Source organism: Melanerpes formicivorus, unplaced genomic scaffold (genome assembly GCF_026170545.1).
Source record: "Melanerpes formicivorus ecotype bairdi unplaced genomic scaffold, bMelFor1.0.p_v2 SCAF_2, whole genome shotgun sequence".
In the NCBI taxonomy this organism is placed as follows: Eukaryota; Metazoa; Chordata; class Aves; order Piciformes; family Picidae; genus Melanerpes; species Melanerpes formicivorus.
Window position 1 is genome coordinate 37,757,251 of NW_027142354.1, and position 6,000 is coordinate 37,763,250.

Genomic DNA, 6,000 nt, shown 5'->3' on the forward strand with positions numbered 1-6,000 from the left:
TAGATGCAAACACAAAACCTTTCTAACTGAATTGCTCCAAGACTTTGTTTTCTCTAGGTATGTTTATAGCGTCCCCCCTGCACTTCCCAAAACAACCAATTTTCATGAAACTTGCAGAAACGTATTTCAGAACTCTTTTTGGGAAGCCATGCTTGCTACAGTTGTGGAAATCAGCAAACACATCAAAAACTTGCTGAAGGGACACACCTATAGACACACCAAGTGGTTGTACAAGCATGGGTTCTGCAGGAAGCAGGGAACTGAAGCTGTGAAAGAAAACACAGGAGATAGCATCCATTTCTTTGCAGTGTTGCATTGACAGGAGTTGCAAGGCATCCCCCATGGGGGTGTATTGTAGCCAAGAATGATCCAATCCAGTTCCTTTGGCTTCAATGGCAAAATCTTCAGCAGTGTTAGTGAGACCACAGCTTACTTTTGCACCACATCTAGAGGATGAAGTGCTCAGTGAGGTAGCCAAATCTACATAAGACACATAATGATTGGGAAAAACAAAAGACTTCAGAAGGCTGCTCCTTTTAAACTCAATGCATGTTTTGGCATTTGTATTCAGTGGGAGCAGTAATGAACCAAAAGTTAATTAAGTGGAACAAAGTGATGGCAGATGGGGCTCTCTGTATGCTAGTATAAGTTAAGGGAAGCTGGAAAAAAGTATTTCACTGACCTAATATTTACATGAAAAATTCTGAGTTAGGGCTGATCTCAGGGAAAAGCTCTGGGCACTTCTGTGGACAGCCCAGTGATGAGAGAGAAAGCTTAGTGCAGGGCAAAGCAAAACCAAAATAAGATGTCATGTATTAAACAGTTCAGAAATGCAGTATTACCATAACAATTCCTAAATAAACTAGCTGTGTGTCTCCACCTTGAAATCAGTGCTATGGACATTTCTGTATGGGCATTTCTGTAACAAAGAGGCAGAAGGGGATAGAACAGGCAGAAAAAAACCCACTGGCACCATAACCCCTGGGGCAGCGGAGTCTATTATCAAAGGGAATGATGGAGCTGGACAGTTTAGCTTTGTGGAGAATTGAGTGAGAGGAGGGACAAAGACAATGGATTTCTAATTTAACTTTTCATAGAAGCTCTTGGCAGCTTTTAAGCACCTTCTGCTGAAAAATGTGGCCAAGACAAGTAGCTGTAGTGATAAGTTAGCATTGGTAAAGTTGGTGATGGCCAAAGTCTGACAGTTCCTGTGCCTCTTCTTAGGATTCCCATTCAGCTTTGTGTAGCTCATTAAAGCTGAGATTGTCCTGCTGCTCTTTAATACACACAGACAAATACATTTAAACTGCAGAGACCTAGAGCTGGGGATGGACAGCCAGAAAAAGCCAGTGTAACCCTGGTTTCTGTTGCAATGGCATCACTTAAAGAGTGCAGAGTTGTCTTTTCCACAGCTCCCATGAAGTTACAAATCTCTGTTCTGAAGACATCGGAGGGCTTTTCTAAAGCTGTGTCTTCTCTCTGGAGTAACCACCTGAGGGCAACATCACACATGCAATGGGACGTGCAGGGCACCCGTGCCTGGAAGATTGTGCTCTCTTCCAGGAATCACATTACCAGAAAAACTGTGACAAACAAGAAGCAGCTCAAAGGACACCAACAGAGCTGATTAGGAGGCCGCAGCTACTACGCAGAAAAGCATTATAAAAGCAAAACCTAGTTTGCCTAAGGGATGATTGATTAGGAGAAGGATCCTGGCCTTCAAATATTTGAAAAGTGAAGTGAAATTATTCAGCATAATAAAGGAAGATAGAACTAGGAGTAATTGGTGGAAATGAGGCAAGGACAATGTACCTGATCTTCCTGTTGCATTTTTCCGACCTGTGAGATACTGGGCTGTGAATTGAAGACATGAATATTGTGATTCTCTAATGGAAGATCAGGGCTGTGCCATGGTAAGCATAGTATGTGCCACATAGACACAGTTGGGCAAGAGAAGCAGGTCACAGTCTATGTGATCGTGTGATAGTCAGGAGATGACTAGTGGGTGAAGCACCCAAGTGTAGTGGGGAGGGACGACAGAGATACCAGAAAGTAAGAAAGTCTTTGGAAAAGAGAAGCCATTCCTCAAGGAGAAGTGCCAGAAGTCCCAGAAAATCCCAAATCTTTTCCCCCATCCACAACTTTCATAATACACATGGTCCTGAAAAGGATCTTTCTTGTTTGCCAACCCATGACATGTTTTTGGGAGTGCTCTAGAGCAATACTGATTTCAGGCCAGGGCTACTTCTCAACTTTCTCATGCCTTTCCAAGAAAGCATGTGTTTGGGCTCTTGGTTAGGCATGACAGTGGCTGGAGGCAGCCCATGAGACTGATTACCATTTGCATTTGGATTATTGTGTTGGTTTTTTTTTTTTAGTGGGGAGGAGAGTGGAGGCATCCTGCTCTGTGTAAACACTGAGCTGCTACACGGAACAAGGCATGGAAGGGAATGCTGAATTTATAGTATTGATATGAAGCGCTACCTATGTGTGCAGACAGGTCTAGAGAAGGGACACAGAAGTCCTCCCCGCCCTGCAGTCCCAGTTTCTCTACCATAGCACAACTTTGGCAGAGCCTCACTGCAGCAAGCAATGAGACGTTTGCTGTGCTGATGAACCAGCTGTGGGCTGGGAGGGCTGTGCCAGAGGGACTCAAGGGGTCTGAGAACTGGGCACCACAGAGAATGAATACAACTGAGCACCTCTAACAGCCCACAGGTTGGCCATGATGGAAGTGATCCAGCTTGGTCCTTCCTCAGGGGCAGGCAGCCCTCCCCTGATTCCTTACATGGCAGGAAAGAGGTGCAAGGAGTCTTCCAGTGGAAGGGGCAGAGGAGGATAGGACAGGGTGATCTGGATGCACTGGGCAAGCTAGCAGAGCTGTGATGCTGCAAGCCCTGTGCTGCCCAATCCTCTTCAAAGAGTGGATTTAACAACCTGGGAACGTACGTAGTTGGCAGGATCATGCTGTGCCAGTGCTGAAGACAAAGTTAAGCTGCAGAAGTAAAGCTGTGGCACTTGAGGGTAGGTTACCATCCATTCACTGCTCAGGAAGACAAAACTTGGGCAATGTTCATGGTGGGGGAGGGCTCTGAGTGCCTCTGTAAGCACAGTACAAGAAAATGGTGCTAAGGCAGAGGGATAATCCACCATTTAGTAGGAGCTGCCAGCTTGCCCACTGTAATGGGTTGGGGCAGACCCCCTCCCTGCCAGCACCCAGCCTAAACCACCACACCCACCTTAGTGGTGCTCAGTAAAGCAAGCAGGACGGTAGAGGGGTGACATCTCCTCTCTGCTTGTCTAAGCCCAGTCTACACTTTTGCTTTATCCAGCTCCCTTGTGGCACTGAGGGGGTGTTTTTTGTGCAGGTTCTGCAGTTACTACCCCTCACCAACCCAGTTCTCCATTACCCTCTCAGTATTCTTTGATGGTGATGTTTGAGGAACACTGACACAGCTGAGAGTCATCTCTTTCCTCCCTTTTCCATATGATAGCTGTCAATCATCCACCTGGCACTCAAATTTGAACCTCCCCATGTTAGACTGTCCCTTTCTTCCTTTTCTGTCCCTTCATCTTCCTCCTTTAACCACTGATGTGGCCACATCAGCCCTTGGAACGTTCCAGCATGAAAATCAGCCCTTTGCACAGAGCTCCTTGCACAGATATGGAAATAGTTTTCTTAAAAAGTGCAGAGCCAAATCTTCAGGGTGATCTGGGGCCGCTGGAGAGTCCTGGAAAAGGATCAGTTCTGGACTTGTTCAACATGTGGAGTGCACTGTTACACCAGGACTATACAGAAGGATCCATAAAATGTTCCTGATTTTAAATGTAATTTGATATGGAAATGCTACACCAGCAAACTCATCTAGCTCCATGTCAGCAACAGTGAAGCTGCAGCAATGTGGTCTAACAAACTTGCTCAAGCTCTCGACTAGATTTGACTGGCCTTCCTAGAAGTCTGTCTTGCTGTTACTTCATCCTTGTTAGAGCTTATATACAGTTGCTATGTTCAGTTAAACACTGATCTTGTGGCAGGCATGCCCTAAGTGTGGTGGAGCCATAAAATTTTGGACGGAAACCAAGCTGAAGTAACTAAACTCACTCCAAGCAGAAACCAATAAAAGACAGCAACCCTTCCTTCCCTTCCCTTCCCAGATTGTCTGTTTAAGAAAGAGAATCCTAGTTCTTCTAACAGTTCCACTGTAGAACTGAACTCTAACAATGATGACAGGTCTATCCATAAAAAAAGAAACCAACAAAACTCTATTGCCTCTACTCAGTTGCAAATATGGCTAACCATACCCAGCCATACCCCTTTCCTACAGTTTGTAGCAATAATTTTTCCCTCAAGATCAAGGAGTCAGCACTCAAATACATCAGCCTGTCTCTGACCCTGGACACAGGCTAATGCACTGTCTCTGCTAGAACATTATTCACTCTTCATGTTTGTTTTAAAGATTAATAATCAAAGAGCTAATAGCTCTCATTTTGCCTCTAATAGTGACTCAAGCCTGAATCTCTGTTTAAGCAAAAGCAAGCCAAGCAAGTGTTCATTTGTTTTTAGAACCACTAGTTCCCAGGAAAGAGGAAAAAAATGTCTCTTTCTGTCTTCTGGACAGTTGGGGTGGGCAGCCCAAAAGGTCTTTATACTTCCATGACACAGCAGCTGGGACCAGAGCACATAACTTGGTGAGACAGGTTTCCATATTGCAAACTTAAAAGAAATTGCTAGAAAAAAAAAAAGACAAAGTAATTTTCCAATAGAGGGCACTAATCCATGGCTTTTCTGGCAATCCAAAACCCTGCCTGTTCTTTACCAGCATCCTATGGAGGTTCCCATATTGGATATCCCTGAGCTGAGGATGAGAAAGGAAAGGAGACCAGTACTGAAGTGCTTATTGCTCTGTGTTGGTTTCTAATATCTCCTACCCTTAGGTTCCACTGCTGCAAAGCAGCATACAAAGAGTGTGTAGTAATGCATTCAGGCACCTGACCTGTGAAGTGACATGAAGAGAGAGATACAAACTGTTCTTTTATGGAAGACATGGCAGAGGTCCCCTTAACTGGAGGGGAAGTCACCTCTAGGAGAGTCTCTTATTTTTCCTGGCAGTTACTTCCTGGCTTTGCAGGGTCCTTGCCCATAGGCTGTTTTCCTGGGAAAAGCAGTCAGAGAGGGTCATTTGATTTCATCATACCCTGTTTTCACTGGCTTCTGGAAAATAAAGCTGTTGTGAGAATGGATCATCATTAGCTTCCATAGCTGTATGTGCTCCCCAGCCTCAACAACCCTTCCCTGCTGCATGGGCCCCAGAGGAGAAGGTGAGAGAAAGTCCATCATCCTTACCTTAGCACAGAGACAGGTACAGGAAAAGGTGCCCAAATATTGGCTAGTGCATCACCAATAGGTCACAGCTGTTGCTGGCTCCTACCGCTTGGATGTGTGAGCAGGGCAGCAGCTCAGCTTTCCAAGTGTTTTCTTGCTCTTTTACTTCAGTTGTAGGGTGCCATTATCCCACTCCTTCCCCATTTTACTTCAAGAGGAGAATGTGCCCATCAAAGCAGAGGCACACATGCCAGCATGAAATTATGTTGGTATGGGAAATCTGGAAGCCAGCAGTCCCCTCTGTTTAGGGCCTCATGCTTTATTCATCCTCCCTTGCTCTGAGTTTTGGGAATATAGATCAAGCCAGCTTTGTCTTACAGCTGGACATGGAGAAGAGCCATTTCACAATCATTTGGCACTGCTCTGGGTTCACTGGCCTCCAGTGTCTGTCCCATTGCATATTCCTGACATCACTTTTCCATCTAAACTGCTCTCCACATGTGATACCGCCATCATTACTGCTCCTGACTGCCGCCTGATATTGCACAGAAGCTACTGTCTCACTGCTTCAGCTAAGTGCCATTCCATGTATGTTCCTCTTGCAGGTGATTGCCTGGCTGACAAATGTCTGCATGGGTTCCAGAAGCCATGTTGTTTCAAAAGGCTTAGATGGAAAG